Raw genomic sequence first — 23,899 nt, forward strand, 5'->3', positions numbered from 1 at the left:
TAAAAAGTAAAAAATTTGTGAAGAAAACCTTTTAAAAATTCACTAAATATCCAAAATATAAAAAAAATACGAGAATTCAACATATTTTTTTATATTTTTATGTATTTGTTAATTTTTTAAAATATTTTTTCATAAATTTTTTACTTTTTAGATACATCTAAGTAAGATGAATCTAAAAGTAAAAAAAATGTTTAAAATTTTAAAAATATTCACTAATATCAAAAAAACACAAAAACCAAAAAACTTAATTTTCAAAAAATTTAATTCAAAAAACTCAAACAAAACATTATAATCCAACGGATCAAACACACTCGTTACAAACACTTAATCTGGACTCGCCCGTATCCTAACCCTCTCGCTCTCTCTCTCTCTTCAAAGCCTTTCTCTCACTAAAAAAAATATTTTTTCAACGGCCGACCCGTGCAGACGTCCCAGAAACTCTTCCTCCTGTTTTATCTCTTCCCCAATTATCAGCGCGCGCGCAAACACACACAATACAAAGAGAGAGAGGGAGAGAGAGCAAAATCTCCGATCTGGTACATAAATATACATCGCCAATTCACTTTTACACACCTATGCGTATACTCATTTTGGATTTCACATTTTGATTTTGAGTTTTTTTGGTGTATTTTTCATTGCATATTGTCGTAGAAGGACCTGTTTCTACGGTTTCTTCTTCGAAAAATGGCCGCTCCACCTGTTAGAGCTCGAGCCGATTACGATTACCTTATAAAACTCCTCTTGATCGGCGACAGCGGTAAGTTTCTCTATTTTTCTCAATTTTTTTGTGAAGATCTTGTTAACATTTCATAATAGCTTGCTTTGGGAAATTTATTATTTTTTTAAAATTTATTTTTAGGTTATGTAGATTTATTAGATGCATTCTATTGGGGGAAATGATTGAATTTGACTTGTGATGCATATATTTTTTTTGTTGGGTATTTGATTTTGTCTACATTTGGAAACTAGTTTTTCAAAGTCAATGTTACGCATCAAAGTCAATACAATTTGAGGTTGCCGTATACGGATTGTGTTTGGTGCGCCATCAGACATTGTTTTGTGCACAGTGGGAAAGAAAAGATGCCTCTTTTATGTAGTCACTAACTGGATTTGATGGTAGATGTTGAACAAAGAGTAAACCACTTTAGGATTAAAAATGGATTTGAATGAGTAGATGGTATGTGGAAATGAAGTTTTGAACTAGGATGGAAGCTAGTTCCGGCATTTTTCTAGAGTAGAGACCTTTTTTTTTTTTCCGTCCATTAACGGGTTTTCATTATCAATCTTGAGTTATTTTTGTAAAACAGAATGTAATACTGAAAGGGATTTTTAAAAATGTTGATGAATAGAATGATTGTAACTGTCCCAACTAAATAAACTGCCAACATCACTGCCTGATATCTCTTAACATCTGGGTTTGGATCTCCTTTGTTTCTTCCTTTCCTTGAGTAGGGTCTGTAGCATTGATAAGTATTCACTCACCCTATCTATAAGGAAAAATGTTCTGCAACAATGTTTACCCGAATGGTTTGCAAATTTGGACAATTGTTGTTGTGCTACAATTTCTAACCCCATTAATATTTTACATGCTGCCAAGGCTGATTTTTATTTTTAATTTTATCATTTTAACCATTTCATTTTCCCTTAGTGTGTTTGATAGAATACGTCTGTTTTAAACAATGAAACGAAGAAATACATAAACTTTCAATTTACATTCATCAAGACTTCTAGAAAAGAAAACTGAAAAACCTAGAGTTGAGTACTTCCTCCAAAATTGTTACACTGTTTTGGGGAGATGGATAATGGTAATGATGCTTCCATCTGGGATGTGAAGGAAGGTCATTTGTGCTGCCAAGAGATCTCAGATTGAGCACAGCAAGATGGATTTGTCCCCCTCTCTTCTCCTATTATGGAAATCATCTAACACCTAGGTAAGCGATGACAAGGCAGCCTTTCTCCCACTTTTTTGCGGAATGGCAAGTGCCTAAGAGGCACAAACATGGACACGGGATACAATAATTTCAAAACAATGGGGACAGGGACACAACAATAAATTTTTATTTATTTTTTAATGTATTTTTATTTACTATGTAGATTAATATTACAATTATAAACAATCAAAATTAATAAAAATTAATACTAATTTAATATTAAAAAAAAAACCTCACTGGCATTGAGACACATCAAATTCATAGAAGTCGTAGTGATGTGACTATTTTAGAGATTTTTGATAATTTCTAGAGTTCACATCATATTTGTTAGGATTAAACACACTCACTAAATGATCAACAAGCAATCACACACACAAATGAGACACAAATATTTATGTGGTTCGGCCCAATGCCTACGTCCACGGGAGAAAGAGAGAATGCACTATAACAGAGCAAAAAATACAAAACAGAGTAGGAGGAGTTTCTCACTTTCTTTACTCAACTCAGAGCTTTGATACACTTCTCACAACTCTCTCTTTTTCTTCACTTTATGATATCTCTCAGCTCACAGCTCTTCTCAATTTATACACAAACGGGAGAGCCTCTGCTTGCCAACCTCTACTTGCCAACAACCAACTATAAAAGATTAAATGGCAAGCTTACTACACAACCACCCTAAGTTTGAAAATCTTTAAAAAAACTATATTTATAGCCTCTATACTTGACTTCCATAGCCAAGTTCACATTGGTGTGGATACTCAACAATTCTCCCCTTCCACACCTATGGGAAGTGGGCTCCTTACTAGAAGTCCATCCCAGTAATGTCCTTGCATACTTCGAGTTTGCCTCTCGAGACCACCTTTGTAAGCATGTCAGCTGGATTCTTATTTGTATGGATCTTGACAAGTTCCAATAACTATTTCTTCATCACTTTGCATATCCAATGATACTGAATGTCAATGTGCTTCATGCGAGAATGGTACATAGAATTCTTGCTCAGGTCTATGGTACTCTGGCTATCATAATGTATCGTGAACTTTTCTTGCTTTAGTCCCAATTCTTGAAGAAACCGCTTTAACCACATCTCTTTCTTAGCTTCCGCTACGGCAATATACTCTGCCTCGGTTGTAGATAAAACAACACATTTTTGCAGCTTGGACTGCCAAGACGCAGCACCCTTTGCGAAAGTGAACAGAAATCCCTGATGTAGATTTTCTACCATCAAGATCGTTTGCCATATCTGAAACAGTATAGCCTTCCAAGACTGGTTTAGCTCCTCCAAAGCACAAACACATTTTAGATGTACCCTTAAGGTACCTCAGAATCCACTTGACTGCTTCCCAATGCTCTTTTCCTGGATTGGAAAGAAATCTGCTCACAACTCCAACAGTATGAGCAATATCTGGTCGGGGTAGATACCATTGCATACATTAAACTCCCTACTACAGAAGAATAAAGAATTGCCTCCATCTCTTCTCTTTCTTTTGTAGATGAGGGACAAGAACTCTTGCTCAGCTTGAAATGATTAGCTAGTGGAGTACTGACTGGCTTGGCATCTTTCATGTTAAACTTCTCAAGCACCCATTCAACATACTTCTCCTATGACAACCACAACTTCTTGGCTTTCCTATCACATATAATTTTCATACCCAAAATTTGCTGTGTAGGGCCTAGGTCCTTCATGTCAAAGGACTGTGATAACTCATTCTTCAGTGATTTGATTGTTGTGGCATCCTGTCCAATAATCAGCATGTCAACATAGGAGTGATGAAATTTCCTCAGGGAAATTTCTCGACATATACACACTGGTCTGCAGCGGTTCTCTTGTACTCATTACCCACCATGAATGAGCAAACTTCTTGTACCACTGTCTCAGCGCTTGTTTGAGGCTTTAGAGACTCTTCTTTAATCTGCAGACTAAGTTTTATTTCCCTTTTACTTCAAAGCCTTCTGGTTGCTCTATGTAAATTTCTTTCTTCAAATTACCATGGAGAAATGTCGTATTCACATTCATTTGTTCAAGTTCCAAATTCAAACTAGCTGCTAGTCCCAAAACTACTCAAATGGATGTCATTTTCATAACTGGCGAGAAGATATCATCAAAATCAATACCTTTTTTCGACCCAAAACCTTTGACAACCAATCAAGCCTTGTATTTGACTAGCTTTCTGCTGCCATCTTTCTTCAACTTGAACACCCATTTGTTCTTCAATGCTTTTCAACCCTGAGGAAGTTTTACCAAATCACAAGTCTGATTTTTCTGCAAGGACTGCATCTCTTCTTACATAGTTTACTGCCAGCTACTCTTCTCCTTAAGAATCTGAGCTTCTAGAAAACTTTCTGGCTCCCTCTCATCAGTAAGCAAAATATACTCAGAAGTAGGGTATTTTGACAACAGTTTAGGCTCTCTTGTTAATCTTCGTAACTGTACACCAATAGTCTCTGGCAGAGGGGGTTGTGGCTCCCCTGCTCAACTCCCTCTTCTTCTGGAAATCCATCATGCACCTCTACATCATTGGTTGCATCACTACAAGAATTTTCATTTTTGACGACTAAAATTTTAGTCGCCAAAAGTTAATTTTTAGTTGCCGAAGGGTTTTAGCAACTAAATTATTTGGTCGCAGAAGTAGTCGTCGAAGAATTGTCAGTAAAGGTAATAAGCGACTAAAATTATTTTACTCACCAAATGTATACAATTTCGACTAAATTTTTAGTCGCCAAAAGGTTGGACATTAAATTAAATTTGTACATTTTCGGCGATCAAACTTTTAGTCGCCTAAAGTCCCACATTTTTAGCTACTAAAATTTTAGTCGGCAAAGAGTTCTTGTTTTGGCTACTAAAAATTTAGTCTCCTAAAGTCCCACATTTTTGGCTACTAAAATTTTAGTCAGCAAAGAGTTCTTGTTTTGGCTACTAAATATTTGGTCGTCTAAAATCCCACGTTTTTGGCTATTAAAATTTTAGTCGGCAAAGAGTTTTATTTTGGCTACTAAATATTTGATCGCCTAAAGTTACACATTTTTGGCTGCTAAATTTTTAGTTGGTAAAAGTGTTTTTATTCTTTAGCTTTTGTTTTTAGCTACGAAATATTTTAGTCGCCAAATGTTTGATTTTCTTTTGGCTACAAAACTTTTAGTTGCTGAATGTCTATTTTTTTTTTTTTGCTACAAAATTTTTAGCCGCCCAAACTATTTTCCCAATTTCTTTTTAGCTACTAATTGTTTAGTCGCCAAAAACATGATATTATGTTTTATCGAAAAATTATAATTTCTTCACAACCTGTCTATATTCCATGCAACCTGTAATACGTATATGAACAAAATGATACATACTATCAATCATTCCACAATCTGCATCCATATACAAAAAATAAATAACTTTAAATGTCAAAGTCCATACAAACCAACTATTGTCTAAACTAAAATAATAATTCCATATAAAATATATCATACAAAAATTAAAGCCGGTATACAAAAAAATACCTTTACTACCAAGCGAAATTATCATTTGGCGTGGTACAAATTACCATCGTAATCTATACTATGACAAAAGGTGATATATGTATCACGACAAAAGTTTTTCTATAGACCATGACAAAATGTCATATATATACGCTGACAAATGGTCATATATATGTACCACGACAAAAGTTTTTCTATAGACTATGACAAAAGGTCATATATGTACACCGACAAATAATCATATATGTACCACGACAAAAGGTGATTTATATACCACGACAGTCATTATTTGTTGATTGCCAAAAGTTTTCTGTATCAGTAATAGTGAACTACACATAAGCTGAGAACGACAAAAGTATTATATTAGTTCTATACAAAAGTGAAAATTCTTCTCTGTACACCAAAATGGATTATCCACAAGTCCACGCAACAAAGCCATCTAAAAAAAAACAAAAAACAAAAAACAAAACATTAGAATTGGTTACAAAATATCAATTCAGTTAGCCATAGGGAACATGTTCTAACATGCATTTAAGGTAGAACATTCGAGAAATGTCTTCTTGGAAATAAAAGAAAGTATATATATATATATGTATCATACAATATTTATTCCAACCAACTGCACAAACAATCTAATATGCAATTTCTTCGTCCTATAAATATATAAAGGCAATTATTAGAATATGTAGATGTTATTTTTATAAAGTTGTCGTTCTTTAAACTAAGTGTTGCGAGTTTTTCGACAAAGTATAAGGCGTTTTCGACTCAAACTCCAAGCCTACGGGTCCTAATTACATTCCGTCAGTTGTCACAGGTCGTAATTGTCATGGGGAAGCAGTCTGTGAGAGTCAAACGGTGGTTCGGGGGCTGTTTTGAATTTTCGCCCCCGAAACGCCGTTTTTCGAGTAAGTTTAAGGCGTATTCGGCTCTAACTCCCAACCTACAGGTCCTAATTACATCCCGTCAGTTGTCACAGGTCGTAATTGTCATGGGGAAGCAGTCTGTGAGAGCCACACGGTGGTTCGGAGGCTGTTTTGAATTTTCGCCCCGAAATGCCATTTTTTGAGTAAGTTTAAGGCGTATTCGGCTTTAACTCCAAACCTACGGGTCTGGATTACATTCCGTCATTTGTCACAAGTCCTATTTGTTATGGGGAAACTGTCCGTGTGAGCCACACGGTGGTTCGGGGACTGTTTTGAATTTTTACCTCTGAAGCGCTCTTTTTCGACTAAGTTTAGGGCATATTCAACTCTAACTCCCTACCTACGGGTCCAGATTACATTCCGTCAGTTGTCAAAAGTTCAATTTGTCATGGGGAAGCTGTCCGTGAGAGTCACATGGTGGTTCGGGGGCTATTTTGAATTTTCGCCCCCGAAACGCCCTTTTTCAAGAAGTTTAAGACGTATGCGGCTCTAACTCCCAACCTACCGGTCCGGATTACATTCCGTCAGTTGTCAAAAGTACTATTTGTCATGGGGAAACTGTTCGCGAGAAGCACAGGGTGGTTCGGGGCCTGCCATGAATTTTAGCCCTCGGAAAGCTCTTTTGAGACTAAGTTTAGGGCGTATTCGGCTCTAACTCCCTACCTACGGGTCCGAATTACATTCTGTCAGTTGTCACAAGTCCTGTTTGTCATGGAGAAGCTGTCCATGAGATACAAACGGTGGTTCGGGGGCTGTTTTGAATTTTCGCCTCCAAAACGCCCTTTTTCGAGTAAGTTTAAGGCGTATTCGGCTCTAACTCCCAATCTACAGGTTCGGATTACATTCCGTTAGTTGTCACAAATCCTATTTGTCATGGAGAAATTGTCCGTGAGAGCCACATGGTGGTTCTGGGGCTGTTTTGAATTTTCGACCCGAAATGCCCTTTTTCGAGTAAGTTTAAGGCGTATTCGGCTCTAACTCCCAATCTACGGGTCTGGATTACATTCCGTCAATTGTTACAAGTCCTATTTGTCATGGGAAAACTGTTCATGTGAGCCATATGGTAATTCGGGGGCTGTAATGAATTTGCGTCCCCGAAATGCCCTTTTTCGACTAAGTTTAGGGCGTTTTCGGCTCTAACTCCCTACCTACGAGTCTTTATTACATTCCGTCAGTTGTCACACGTCCTATTTTTCATGGGGAAACTGTCCGTGAGAGGCACACGGTGGTTGGGGGGCTGTTATGAATTTTCGCCCCCCAAAAAGCTCTTTTTCGACTAAGTTTAGGGCGTATTTGGCTCTAACTCTCTACCTATAGGTCCAAATTACATTTCGTTTATTGTCACAAGCTCTGTTATTCGAATCGTACGATTCGATTCGATTCAGTAGGTAATCGATTCGAACAGGTTGTGTGAATTGCAAATAGTTATGAATCGTAGGTAAATCGGTGAATCGAATCGATAAATCGTGAATCAATTCAATTCACTAAAATCGATTGTTAAAATTTATCAATAAACCTACCACCACTACCACCTCACCTACTCCACTAAACCTAACCCACTACACCACTACCACCTCACCTACTCCACTAAACCTAACCCACTACACCTACATCTATATAAGGAACCATTTGTAATAGACAGTATATATCAATATATTCAATCAATTTTATACATTGCATTTTAACATGGTATCAGAGCTATAAGATTTAGGCCTATACTCCTTTCTTTCCGGCAGGCAGCTGGCCGGCAACCTTGCCTTCGCTGCCTGCTGGAGTTTTTCAACACATACCAGAAACTCTTATTCTTTTTTTTTTTGATTCGGCTCCTGCGGATTTCAATAGATCTGCGACTCATCTTCTTCGCAGCAACCAATCCATCATCTCCACCACCACCGCATCTTCTACGACTTCTAGCGCCGCCGCTTCGCCCTCGCAGTCCTCGGCAAGAACGGTTGCTTCGTCGAAGGCGTACTCTACCTCCTCGTCGGCAACGATCTCCTCTCTGCCTCCAACGTTCTCTCTCTCTCCACCACTTCTCCAGAGCCACAACATGATCTCACACTCTCTCTTCATGGACCCACATCATCGTAGCCGGACCAGAGTGCAATAACGGATCTTGAAGCTGGAAGGTCTGTTTCGGTTCCTGTATCAGCTTTAGAAGCATGAGGCAGACTCTCCTGGCAGCCTATAATATGTTTATTATAATAATTCAGAGCACTTTCTTTTATTTTAATATGTTTATTATACTATTTTTTTTTATTCTCTTTAATATATAATAATCACGTGCTTTGAGTAGCCATGAGGGTGGCTTTTTGATAAAGTTGTTGCCATTATACTCTATTATAATATATAATCTTACCTCACAGATTCACACACTGGTTTTTTAAATCGTTTTTTTTTTTATTTTTTATCTTTTCTTTTTGAACATTCCTCCACCGCCCTCAACACCTTTCCTTTACCTTTTGTACCCCACTTTACCTTTATTTATTTTATTTTCTCTTCCCTTTTTCTTTTCAAAACAAAAAAAAAAAACAAAAAATTCTTTTCAAAACAAAAAAAAAACAAAAAAAAAAAAACAAAAAAAACAATCACGTGAACCACTTTTTTTTTTATTTCCCAATCTCCTCTGTTTGATTTCAAAACCACTTTTAATCTCTTTCACATACCCACGTGAACCAATCTCCTTTTTCCCTCACTCTCTCGTTTTGATTTCCCATATATTCTTATTATTTCTTTCTTTTTTTTTTTCTCTTAAACCACAAAAAAAAAAAAAAAACAGGCAGAAGACGAACTGCACACCAAACTCATTTTATTCATGTCAGGGATCCACCCCGATCACACTTTTACACAAACCAAAAAAAAAAAAAAAAAAAAACACATTCACAGGCGGGATTTTTTTTCTTATCTACTCTGCCGCCGGTCTCTTCTTTTTGCCTCCATCCTGGACGGCCCTTGACGGTGCTGCCTCCGTGTTTTCCACGCCGCCGAGCACGTTCACTCCCCCATACTCCTCCACTGCAGCATATGGCGGACCTCCAAAACGGAACATCACGGTGGCCTTCCGCTTCAGCTCCTTATTTTCCGCCTTTAGCACACTTATCTCTGCTCGCGCATCCTTATACATGCGTTGGAGCAGAGCTAGCTGGGAGTTTAACTGCTGCACCTCATTTGTCCTACTCTGCAGCCGGTTTGACAAGTTTGTCACCGCAGTCATGGTCTCCACACATGACTTCAATGTATACTGATTGGCTTCAACATCCGACTGCACTGCCATTCTTTGCTCCACAGACCGCATAGGAAAGTTCAACGGAGCAAACTCCGGGGCACTTGGTTGAGGTTCACGGGCCTCCGCACCAGTTATCTCTCTTGTTGACTCATTGAGGTCGGGAAAGAGAGTGAGTAGACCACGGGATGAAGAGGCCATATTCTGGGTAGCTGAACGGGAAGAAGAGACCATGTTTTTTTGGGTTGCTGAGTGTTTCAGCGAAATAGCAATTTCAGACTGATAATGTTCGGAAGGGGAGTGTTTCAAGATTTGCAGCTCTTAGAGGCAATCTCCCAGAAAAACGAATATCTCTCTCAGAAAATGAATAGTTTTTCAGAAGTTTTTTCCCAGGTTTTTTTGTCTTCACTTCTGCCTCAAGCACAGCCTCCGCATTGGTTTATATCGACACTGACGACGCGGCCGACACGCCACTCTGTCGTTCACGTGCCTCGCCGCGTCTCCGGCTCACCTTTTGATGGCTCGACGCTTTCTGTCGGGCACGCCTTTTGATGAAGTGGGCGCGCCTTTTGAGGGCGCGACTTTTGAGGGCTCACTATATATATCCATATATATATATATTTGGGCAGCCTATATACACCATCATACAGTGTATTTTTTAAGGGTCCGACAAGACTCTGTAAACTGTCCCGACATTGATTCCGGTTAGCTCCTTCAAGGGTCCGACAAGACTCTGTAAACTGTCCCGACATTGATTCCGGTTAGCTCCTTCATGGGTCCGACAAGACTCTGTAAACTGTCCCGACATTGATTTCGGTTAGTTTCTACAAGGGTCCAGCAAGACTCCGTAAACTGTCACAACAACTATCACAACATTGTCTGCTACAATGGTCCGACATGACCCCATAAACTGTCTTCTACATCGGTCTGACACCGCCATCCAGTGTCCTCTACACCGTTATGACAACACCATACAGTGTCCTCTACATGGTTATGACACCCCCATACAGTGTCCTCTACAACGTTATGACACCACCATCCAGTGTCTTCACCAATGGTCTGACACGACCATACAGTGTCTCTTATCCTCTTTTATTTTTATGTATTTTCTTGTTTTGTTCCTCTCTCCAAACTCAAGTTGGTTAGTTTCTATCCTCCTTGAGTTTGCGGGGGGCCGTTAAAATTTATCAATAAACCTACCACCACTACCACCTCACCTACTCCACTAAACCTAACCCACTACACCACTACCACCTCACCTACTCCACTAAACCTAACCCACTACACCTACATCTATATAAGGAACCATTTGTAATAGACAGTATATATCAATATATTCAATCAATTTTATACATTGCATTTTAACATCGATATTTGGCTTTCTTTTTTGAGTTTTTATTGTTAGAAAAGGGTTCATACAACCTTTTTAAGGTCTCTAGGATTATTGTATGTCATCTTTTGACTTTCTCTTCCTCCCTATTAGTTGCACGAAGCGGGAGCGGGGGCGAGAGCGGGAGCGGAGGAACGTGACCACTTAAAGGAGTCGTAAATTAGGAGCGCTTACATATTATTTTTATTAATTATATTTTTAATTCATCTATATGTATTTTTTTAATTGACATAAATGTATATATTTTTTTTAATAAATAAATTGACAAATATTTTATAAATTCCCATTAGATAGACAAAACATATCATTAAGGTTGGGCAAAAAAATTAAGCATCACCACAAAAAAACAAAAATCCAACAAAACAACAAAAGTTCACCAATCCACAAAAGTAGAGTTGCTGCCAAAAACAAAGATAAAAAAGAAAAAGAAAACAAACAAGACAGTTTTTGATTCATTCTTTCTCCAAAGTGCACCAAATCCTTCATTTCTTTTGCTTTTTACCCCTTGCCTTTTCAAGCCTCCTCTGTGCTCTCTCTATCTTCTCCATTGAAGAAGACTCTTGAATAGTTGGAGTTGGAGGTGGGCAAGATGGAGATGCAGTAACAGTTAAAGCTAGGCTTGGAACACCAACATCATCAAAGTTGTTTTCAGCATCCTCTTCATTATCTGAGAGAGACACATTATCCCTTTGTTCTATTGTAGTGAAATCCTTCTCAATGTTGGCATCTTCTGGATAGGCATCCCAATTATTAAAGTCCTCATAATCATCCCTATATCTTGTCAACAACCTATAATTTGTTGACAAAAGAAGAACAAATATTATACTATAATAAGAAAAAAAAAATACAAAAACTAAAACATAATAGATAATACAAATAAAACAAAGAAGAAAAGAATAACCTATGATTGTAGTGCACAAAAACTAATTTTTCAGCACGATCCACATTCAACTTGTTCCTTTTCACATTGTGAATGTAGGAATAGGTACTCCAACATCTCTCAGCACAAGAAGTGTTCACACTTTGAGACAAAACTTTTATTGCCAATGAGAACAATTCAGGAGCAGCCCCACCATACATATGCCAACATGATAATGCAGTCATGGTTGCTCTATCTTTCACAGCTTGGGGTTGTGCAAAAACACCTTTGTTACTCACAAAATCGCTAATTTGATGGCATATCAAAGAAGCTTCATTTTGGTCAACAACCATTTTTTCAATTGCTTGAAGATATCCTGTTTGCACCTCTTTATCAAAACGAGGCTTTTTCCTACTCACACCACCAGGAGCTGGCTGTGAAAGCCAAGAATTTGTGTAGTACTTAGGAACAAGAACATATGCAAGGCAATGTAGAGGAATATTCATTTTATCCCATCTTGCCACCACATATTGTTGAACCAAATCATAGATTGTAAGATCATCAGAAAGAGAGTCTTTGATATTTCCCAACATTGTATCCATTTGCTCATAAATCTCCCCAATAACTGCTTTATCAGAATCAGAAAAACGAAGCATCTTATATATATGCTTTGTAAACTTGAGGACTTGTTTTGATTTTTTTCCAAAAGTCATCATCCATAATTGTTTGTTGGACAATGTCATGTTGCTCTGGTGAGGATGAACTCCTCCTCAAGTTATCCAATTGCTTGCTTAGAGCCATAGACATTAATGATGGTCTCACTTTAACAAGTCTTTGCAATACAATAAAATTATGGCCAAACTTGGTTTTTTTTGCTTTGAGAAGCTCCAATGCTGAAAAGGTCTTGAACAAGTATTGACAAGAGGAGTGATTTTTGATGTATTTAACAATTGCCTTGCCTTTTTTGTAAGACTCATCAACAAAGGACAGCAATGAATACTCACTTTTAGCTATATCCTTCATCAACAGATTTAACGTATGAGCCATACAACCAGACCAAAAAATATGGGCATGCTTCCGCTGAATTATTGTACCTGCAACCTTGCAATTGGAAGCATTATCTGTCACAACTTGGACCACATTAGAAGGGCCAACATAATCAATGGCCTTCAAGAGCAACTCAGCAATATTAGCCCCAGTCTTTTCTATGGAAGAAACATCATGCCCATTTATAAAAATAGCTTTACCTCCAAAGATAGCCATGATGTTAATAAGAGGTTGGTTTATTAAATTAGACCAACCATCAGAAATAATAGAGACCCCATGAGTGCTCCAATCCTGCATCAAGGGAGTGAGATATTGTTGCACCTTCTTATGTTCTTTGTCCAAAAGAGCAGTCCTAACTTTCTCATAGTTGGGGGATTTGTACCCTTTTGGTGTATTGAGAATAGAAGAGACCATATCTGCCCATAATGGTGACCTCACAACATTGAAAGCAATGCCATTGCCGTAAATGAATCTTGCAATCTTCTGATCAACTTCTTCTCTACTAGCTATTTGAAACATTTTGTCAACTGAATCCTTGACTGAAGATTTTCCAGTGGTCTGAGATGGTTGCTGTGTCTTTGAAGGCATGGGAATTTTTCTAGACTTACAATTTCCACCAAAAATTCTTTGCGCAGCCAACTCTTCTTCCTTTAGTAATTCCTTCTCAGCCTGGCTCAGCTTTGGACATACTCCTATCCCTTGATATCTTTGGCCTGGTAATTTTCCAATTAAGTGTTGTCGAACTCGTGAATAAGAACCAGTATATGCCTCTGTTTTGCAACCAAAATTGCAAATGAATTTCATTGATCCACCTCCTCCAGGTTTGGCACTAGATGCTTCACCAGGAACTTTTGTAACATATTTCCAAAGTGGAGTTGCACTTGGTTCTTCAACTTCATCTTCAGAGTCCATGTTTTGACTATGGGGATCCATGAAAAATCTGTTAACATACAACACATTATTACAAAAAAAATATTTATGTAAATGAAATGGAAAATCTGGAAGATTATTACAAAAAAAATATTTCTGTAAAAGAAATGGAAAATCTGGAAGTGTTTGGAAGGATATCATACCTTTGTTACAGATGAATATATGCTCTGCAGATAGGAATATATGAGTATGCAAACTCTTGAGTTTTTTTTGGTGCACTTCTTCTGCATTCGTTTGCAAACTCTTGAGCATTTTTTTGGTGCTCTTCTTCTGCGTTTGTTGCTTTGCTTTGCCTCCATCATATAGAGTTGGCGTTGGCGTTGGTGTTGATGGGAGAGAAAATGACCAAGTTCCTAGAGAGAATGATTGTATCAGTGTCCAAGACAATTATAAAGAAAAAAAAATGTAGAAACTCAAAGTGTTTTTTGGATTTGCAATGGCCATTAATAATAAAAAAATAAATTTGTACGTATTCTTTGAATTTTTGTCCACTCACATAAGCAAATGAAGCAAATAAATAATATAGCGATCCCGGATTTACCCTTGTTGTATAGTGATCCGGACATGTGTCCGTGGATGTTGGTAGTTGTTTATTATCTTGTTTACATCCTTTCTTACGTTGTATTTGAGTTATAGGATGTGTTGAGCGGGTTTGTTACAGGTTGGTTGAGTTTAGAAACCAAAACTAGTTGCCCAGATTTTTGGCCTGTACGCTCGAGCGGAGGTGTTGGCGCTCGAGCGTAGATTACGTCCATCCAGTATCTTGTTGTGCAGTGTTGTACGCTCGAGCGTAGGGTTGGGAGCTCGAGCGGAGTCCTGGTTCTGCAAAAGTGCTGGGCGAGAGCATTCTGCGCTCGAGCGGGAGGTTGGCCGCTCGAGCGGAAGTCTGTGAGTGGCCGCTCGAGCGGGGTGTTTTACGCTCGAGCGGAAGACTGGGTTTAAATCCCGAAATTGTGACTTTTCAAATCACTTTTTCACTTTCTCTTCTCTCTCTTACTTTTCCAAAATCACCATTGTTGAGCCTCTCACTCTAGACTCTACCTTCTCTCTAGGTTTTGATCTAGTAGGAGTGATTTACTCACCTTTGGCCTTTACAAAAAGGTTGTTGATCGTCGAGGGCTTCATTTTAATCTGAAAATCTCGGGTTTTGGAGCACGTTGGGTTTTGTCGTCTTCTCCTTTGGGACTCCGAGTTTGAGGTAGGGATATCCTACTCCTCTCTATGGGTTTTGTCTTTAAATTTTGGTATTTTGAGATGTTGGGCTTGGTTTGGTAATTTTGTGAAAGGTTGGGACTTTTGTGTAATTTTACAAAAGTTGGGGTTTTATTCATAATAAACCTAGATGCATGTTTAGCATGAAAAAATGGAATGATTGCTGAATCATTGAAGAAAATGGAACCTAAGGGTTGAAATGGTAATTATGGAAGATGGTCTAATTGCAGTGTTTAATTAATTGGGATAATTAATTGATGAGAAATGAGGAAATGAAATGTTGATTGAATATCCATTTGTGCATTTATTTTCTGTTTTAGAAATAACTGCTTGGGCTATCGGTGGAGGATAGTCGTGATTGTTGTAGACAATGTATGTTGATTAGGCAAACTGAAACTAATCAATGGAATGTGTTATGGAACTTGACAGTTGCTAGAATACATTAATTGTTTGTATTGTGTGATTGTATATAGAACCAATGTGTTTATATACGTTATGTGTAGAGGAGGAGATAGGGGATGTACTCCGCGGTTTAGGGGAAGATAGGGGATGGACCTCTAAACCGGATAGGTATTTGGAGGAGATAGGGGATGTACTCCGTAGACAGAGCTCATATGCTTGTCTAGAGAAGTGAAGATAGAGCTCATATGCTTATCTTTGTGAAGTGAAGTGTGGATACAGCTTGTATGCTTATCTGTGGATATTGTTGATATACATATCTGTTGTAGAGTGTGGATACAGCTTGTATGCTTATCTGTGGATATTGTTGATATACATATCTGTTGAGAATGTGGATATAGCTTTTATGCTTATCTGAATGTGAGATATAGTTTTTATACATATCTGTGGAAATGATGATAGAGCTAGCATGCTTATCTGTTGAAAAAGGGAAAATGAAAAGTAATTGGGACTTGTAAGTCGTTGACATAAATATGTAATTTATGTGATTGTATCAGTGTTGACCAACTATCAATTGCTAATGTTTTAGTCATTGTCCATGGTTGGTTTAGTGTATTTCTACTGGGCTGTGGCTCACCCTATATGGGAATATCATTTTCAGGTGCAGGAAGCATGCCACCTCCAAGGACATAGCTGGGAGGCTAGTGGCGGACATAGTTTTGTCGTTTTACTTTTGATGTATTACATGTAATTTCAAGCCAAGGGCTTAATGTGTAAACGAGTTAGAACTCTTTGTTGTAACCAAGTGTTAACTTGGAAAGCTGTAAGCCCGTAGGGCATTTTGTTTTGATGTTAACATGTAATACTTATGTCTTGGAATTCTAATGAATGAAAGGAATGCAGTTAGTTTAAATGTAAATGCATGTCTTACCTGATGGGTTTATTGTTATTATTTTGAGGGCGTTACAAATAATAAAAAATTGAATTGTCAATCCTAAACATTAAATGAGATGCATGTGTATGGCAGGTTGATAGATAGTTCAACAATTTTCAAGAAATAAAGTGTATGGCAGGTTGATAGGTAGAATGACTGTTTGGCTCAACAAATATGAAAGGGTTTATTACACTTTGTATATTAACTATCATCAAATTATTTATTTAGTTTTGGAATAATTTATTTAGTTCTTAAATTATTTATTGAATTTATTAAAATTTTAAAATATTTAATTAAAATTTATTTAGTCTTTAAAATGATTATAAAAATAAAATACAAGTCTATAAATATTATAAATTAATAAAACACCCTATTTAGTTAAAATTTTATTTTGAAAAAATCTTAATTTTTTATTCTGTCTTTATAAAGATAAGAGTAATTATATATTTTAAGAACTAAATAGATTCAATTGATAGTTCAGGGGCTAAATAGATAATTTGATGATAATTTAAGGGTAGGAAGCGTAATAAACCCAACATGAAATTGGGTTTCAATTAATTAGTGTACATTTAAAAAATAAATTACTAATAAGTAGTAAACTATTTTAATAACCCAACTATATGTTGTGGTCTATATTTGTAATCGGGTGTTCCTTCAGGCTAAGTATGTGCACAGTTTGATTAATTTTAAAAATCGAATCTCATCGTTCATATCTGAATTGACACTTGATCTAACCTCTTGAGATTTGAATTGGCATAGTAGATTTTATGATCAATTGTTGAGTTTATGATTGATAATCAGTCTCTGAGACTTTGTTAGATGTCACTCACCAACTTACTATTTGATAAATGATCTAATCTCTTGAGATTTGAATTGGCATAGTAGATTTTCTGATCAATTGTTTGAGTTTATGATTGATAATCAGTCTCTGAGACTTTGTCACATGTCACTCAGCAACTTACTATTTGATAAATGATCTAATCTCTTGAGATTTGAATTGGCATAGTAGATTTTCTGATCAATTGTTTGAGTTTATGATTGATAATCAGTCTCTGAGACTTTGTCATATGTCACTGACCAACTTACTATTTGACAAATGATCTAATCTCTTGAGATCTGAATTGGCATAGTAGATTTTCTGATCAATTGTTTGCGTTTGTGATTGATACTCATGCCTCGTTTGGGAACAGGCTTTTTAGTAACTTTTTGGCTAAAATATGATTTAAAAAAAAACTAGCATGTTTGGGATGACTTTTTGATTTTTACAAAAAAATGTGCAAAAAGTATAGAGAAAAGAGAATCTTTGACTTTTTTGCATAGGTTGTTGGCATTTTGATTTTTTTAGTGACTTTTTAACTTTTAAACTAAAAAGTGATGTTGCCAAACGAGGCTTCAGTCTCTGAGACTTTGTCATATGTCACTGACCAACTTACTATTTGACAAATGATCTAATCTCTTGCGATCTGAATTGACATAATAAACTTTCTAACCATGTTTGAGTTTGTGATTGATAATCAGTTTGTCATATGTCACTCACCAACTTACTATTTGACAAATTATGAGATGAATAAATTTTTGTTATTTTATTTGTACCATTTATTTAAAGCCAACCCAACATATTTGGCAAAAAGAACTTTTAATCCTAACCAATTATGAAAGTAATACGAGTGTGCATTTGGGGTTTACTTTTTTAATCTTTTTGTTTTAGTTAACAATTTGTTTAGTTAAAGACAGAACAAAAAAATTAAAAAAGTTTTAATCCTAACCTATTATGAAAGAACTTTTAATCCTAACCAATTATGAAAATAATATGAGTGTGCATTTGGGGCTTACTTTTTTAATCTTTTTTTTTAAGTTAACAATTTGTTTAATTTTTTAAAAAAGTTTTAGGTTTATAGATTCTACACAAGAATCATAAAATTAAAAATTTTAAAAATGTCCAAGAAAAATAAAATTAAACAAAAAATAGTGATTTATTTGACTTATTTTGAATTTTTAAAATTTTTTTGAAAATTTTGAAAAATTTATTTTTTAAATTAGTTTACACGAGGAACTAGAAAAAGAAAAAAATTTACATAATTTTGATATTTATTATTAAAACTGTAACTATTTATTCTGATATAATTTTATATTTCTTCTTAAATTAGTTCACATAGTTAATAATACAATAGATTGGTAATGACATGATATTACTGTTGAATTAAATTTTTTAATAATATTTAATTCATATATATATATATATATTATTTTAAATAACATTAACATCTAATGTGGCACAATTACAATACAACAATGATTGTGTTTTAGAATTTTTCTTAAATAAAATTTTTCTTTTCAAAAATATTAGACACCATAAATGAATTGTCAAAAATATTAGACACCTTTAGCCGACTTGATACGGCGGGAGTCCACTTCCCGCCGTATCAAGTCGGCTAAAGGTGGAAAGTGTTGAGGAACATATTGAGTCGGTAATAATATGTGTGACATGTGATGAACTTGTGAAATTACAACTTGATGCGTAATTTGGCATGAAAGCAAAATGAAAAATGAAATGGCAAATGGCTTAAGGATTGGTGGTGACGAACTCAATGGATTGCTTGTGACTATAAGAGAAGAGTATGAGTTTTGTTTTGTAAATAATTGAGAAATTGAATTAAAAAGGGATTTGTTATTCTTGTGTTATGTTTAAACTCTAATCCTTTAGATTTTGATGTTATAGAGTATAGTAATTGTAAATAGTATAAGGCAAAAATGGAAATGAAATGAGGAGTAATTTGGAATAGGGTTAATAAATTTAAGATGATGTTTTTTCTTAAGTGTACTTATTATTAAAGAGAATTTATAGCTTGCTAATGATGAGAGACTACATATATGACATGGAGTTTTCTTAAAGGTTCAAATAAAATTTTAAGAAAAAGATACTTTTCGTATAATATTTTGAACTTTCAAAATGTCACCTTACTATATGGTATCACCCTGCATGCATGATCATTTCTATCTATGTGTTAGCTAGTGTTGTAGAACTATGAGATTCTTACTGGGCATCAATGCTCACCCCTCGTCGTTTTATTCTTTTTCAGGAAGAGAAATTCGGATTGATTAGTCGAAGAGTTATTGAGTCTATGTATCTTTTATGTAGAATTTCATCATAGATGTGAAAGGAGTGAATAATGTATCCTGTTGTTTGTAATTATTTATTTGTAGTTTCGCAGCAGAAGTTTGGCATTAATTATTGTTATTATTGTATTCATTGAGAGAAAGAAAACATGTATTATTATGAGATTCTATTACTCAAGGGTAATGGATATTTGTTAATAAAAAAAAAATGGAACTAAATTACAGGCTTTGGTAATGTTTCCGAATAATTAAAATTTGGGGTGTGACAGATACCGATAGCTATTTCATAAGATTAGATTTCTATCAACTGTTTATTTTTTTACTATCCATTTTTATTTTTAATACAAAACTGATTTGATCATATAGATATTGATATCCAATCAACATGACTTTTACAGGTGTATAGTATTCGATGAGTTGTACACATTAAATGATTCAGATTATCAAAACGAAACCCGTTATGAATTCCATGGATCTAACAGGACCCTCCAGTTCGATCTTGGAGGACTGGAGGGAAGACAGACCCTTATCTATACATACATTGCATGTGGACTATTAAGAGAATTGTGAATTAGTGCACATTCTCACCATTCCTCAAAGGTTTTTACTTGTTCAAGCAAAGCCAAACCAACCTACTCTGGTTTTGTCCAGTATTTTTATTTTTTATTTTTTGGTATATGGATCAATTTATTTTTCAATTTACCTTAAACTCTGTATTTAAATCATGTTTTTCTTAAAAATATTATTATTAATCACATTTTTTTTACTTTAATGTAATAATTTAAAAAGAATGATTCTAGTTGAGGTTCAATTGGTGAAACTAGAAGGTGTTGTTGGTTTTAATAGACTCATTTTGATACTCACCTCAAATGATTTAAATTGTACATTTTTTAAAATTCATCGAGAAGGGTATTCATGAAAAAAATATATTGATCAGATATCGATAACTAATTTATTTTAAAAATCATATTAACCAATCAATTTTATAAAACGAATATAATTCGAACCTGCAACTATTGATATCCAATTAACTTGATTTGTATATGAATTATTATCTTGATGAGCTATACAAAATGAATAGTTTGGATCACTAATGTGATCCCTAAAATAGGCCCCCCAAATTGATCAAGTCATCTCCAATTGGATCACCAATGGAAGAGAAATAAAATAAAGGGCAAATTATCTAACTTTCCTTGAGATTTAACGAAATTACAAATTCTTCATGAGGTTTCAAAAATTTCATCCCTCCTCATCGCAATTAACACCGTTAACGGATATCATAAATTGACTAAAATGCCTTTTTGACAAATAAGGGCAAATTACCTACACCCCCTTAAGGTTTAGTTAAATTACATATTCTCCCTGAGGTTTAGCTAAATTACAGATTCTCCCCAAAGGTTTAGTTAAATTATCATTTTTAAATAAGTTATGAAATGCAAAATTAAAATGAAAAAACACTTATCACACTATAAAAAATTAAGGTTTTAGAGACCAAAATTTAAAGATAAAATTATTTTTAGGGGATCAAATATTTTTGTTGCGAAAAGTGTCATATTATATTTTTAGCAACGAAAATTGAACATTAGTGATTAATTATTATCTTTTTGGTATCAAATTTTGTCTCAAAAATAAACTTTTGAGACCAAATTATTGTCCCACAAAGTCTATTTATTATTGACATTTTTGAAATTTTATTGCTAAAAGCCTTATTTTTGACTTTTCAATACGGCCTTTTAGCGATTATCCACACGATGATAGAAATTAGTCATTAAATATCTTTTGCAACAAAATTTTCATTTTTAGAGATCAAAAAAATGGGTCTCTAAAACTCTTATATATTGTAGTGTCAGATGGTGAAAATATTATAAAATTAATAAATAATTAAATGTAACGCCCTCAAAATAAACCTAAAAACAGACATCCATGATACAAGAAAGAGATATCACATTTCATAAATTAGAGTATTCTTACAAAATGTATTACATGTTGACAACAAAAGTAAATGCCCTACGGGTTTACAACTTTTCAAGTCAACACTTGGTTATAAAAAAGGACAGCACTAACTCTACACAAAAAAAGCCCTTGGCTTGATATACATGTAATATAAAAAGTAATCAAAAAGGTCTCTCAGCCACTAAGCCTCCCAAGCTACGTCCTTAGAGGTGGCATGTCACCTGCACCTGAAAATGATGTCTCAAATAGGGTGAGCTAACGCCCAGTAGACATATGCTAAACATAATATGAGCAATAACTAAAACATTAGCACTTGATAAATGTTTAACTCATATAAACCAACATACAGTACAATCCAGTTCCATAATCCTTTACTTAACAAAATCTCAGTTTGTAAACACGGCGCAGTACCTGGCCAAACAACTTAAATGAGACTACATCTCATGCCAACAATACTTCAAACTGCCATTTCATGGAAATTGCGTCCGCGGGATTCGGCACCCATGTGTAATTATTTTCTTGTGGCCATTTTACGAAAATTTCATCCGCGGGACTCGGCACCCATGTATAGATATTTTCGAATTGCCATTTTACGAAAATTTCATCCGCGGGATTCGGCACCCGTGTATAATTATTTTCGAATTGCCATTTTACGAAAATTTCATCCGCAGGATTCGGCACCCATGTATTCAAATACTTATCATATAAAATGACCAATCAATACACATATTCGTTGTATTATTCCAACCGTCATACTCAATGACATGCTCAAATTGATTAGTTTTAATTTACCTAATCATCATGCAGTGTCTACAACAATCAAGACTATCCACCACCGATAGCCCAAAGCAGTTATTTCTAAACAGATAATAAATGAACCAACAGATAAATTATCCATAATTCTCAAAGGTGAGTGATTATTAAATCCAACTCCACTATTCTACTACATAATGAGCCAATTTCATTATTCCCAACTCAATTTCATATTTCCATAACATCCCCAAATTTATTATATAAATTAACTCATAACAAAAATTAGGGCTTTCTCCAATCTTTCCAATATTGACCCAAAGGTCCAAATATTATCATTAAACAACTACAATCTCATTTTAGGACCCAAATACACATGTATTGGCCCAAAAGAACAAAACCCCTCTTTTCATATTGAAACCCTAACACCCACAATTATCCAACTTCAACATTACATCAAAATGACAACAAGTTTATGTCAAAGACCATAAATATGAGTAGTTATCCCTACCCCAAATTCGGAGCCCAAAAGAGAAGGTGAAGAAAATCGAAAGTGCTCCAAATCCTAAGATTTTCGGATTGATAGGTAGCCCAAGCCAAGCTCTACACTCTTTGCAAAGGGGCAAGGCTAGAAACACACTAGAATTAGATCAAACCTTAGAGAGAAGGTGAAATGTAGTGAGAGAAGCTCTAAAAATAGGTTTTTGAAAAGTAAGAGAGAGAGTGAGAGTTGAAAAAGTGATCTAAAATGACCCAACTGCCAACTGATATACGTATGACCCGCTCGAGCGAAGAATAGGACGCTCAAGCGTCAAACACAAAAACTGGGCCCGTTCAAGCTCAAGAATACCCGTTCGAGCGCCAAGACACAACTGCAAAACTCTACCCGCTCGAGCGTAGATTATACTCTTCCAGTACTTTTACAGACATCGAACATTCGCTCGAGCGTAAATAAATCAGCTCGAGTGTGAAAAACACATCTGCAGTATTTTTGTAGACGGACAAACTACTGAAGGTATGCAAACTCCGCTCGAGCGTAAGAAGACCTGCTCGAGCGGATCACTAAAAATCTGGGCAACAAGAGTTGGGACAAAAGCTCAACCAACTTGTTTGAAACACGCCCAAGACAATTCTAAACTCAAATGCAAAGAGTTAAAGGACGAAAATGAAATACAGACAACAGCAACTATCAACGAAACCGAGTCCGGAATACTGTAAACATGAGAGGGAAAACCGGGATCGCTATATTAAATAAGTTAAAAACACAAAAAATGGCTTGTCAATTTCTTTTTAGAATATGTTTGGTTTGATTTTTAGAAATTTATTTTTAATTTTTTTTTAAAAAATTAAAAATTAATTTGGTTAAGAAATAAAAAATAAAAAATTATTATTATTTTTATATAGGGTAAATTACAAATATACCCCATAAGTTTTGATTAAAATATGAATCGCCCGCTATGGTTTTGGAAATTACATTCCACCCCTCTGAGGTTTCTAATTTCATAACAAATCGCCCCTTTTATTAATAAATCATCAAGTCAATTAACAGTTTTTAATAATGTTAAAAATATGTTTCAATTAATAATTTAGGTAATTTTATTATTGTACAGGAGAGCAATTATGAATTTCATTTTTAGTTAATTCTGTTAAATAAAAAATACTAATAAGGAGGTAATTGTAATTTTTCAAATCACATGGGCCAATCTGTACTTTAAGTAAATCTCAAGGGGTGTATTTGTAATTTATCCTTTTATAATTTTATCTTTTGA

General features: G+C 35.2%; 1 long non-coding RNA gene across 1 annotated transcript; it reads left to right on the forward strand.

Moving 5' to 3' along the window:
• The first annotated feature begins 312 nt into the window (after nt 1-312).
• Nucleotides 313-19,646, forward strand: LOC145822375 (uncharacterized). The gene is made up of 3 exons (XR_014363540.1): nt 313-536; nt 652-757; nt 19,391-19,646. It is a non-coding gene; the product is annotated as an uncharacterized LOC145822375 (long non-coding RNA).
• The last annotated feature ends 4,253 nt before the right edge of the window (nt 19,647-23,899 follow it).

The sequence above is a fragment of the Camellia sinensis genome, chromosome 3, assembly GCF_055761805.1.
Source record: "Camellia sinensis isolate YWXY chromosome 3, ASM5576180v1, whole genome shotgun sequence".
Taxonomy (NCBI): domain Eukaryota; kingdom Viridiplantae; phylum Streptophyta; class Magnoliopsida; order Ericales; family Theaceae; genus Camellia; species Camellia sinensis.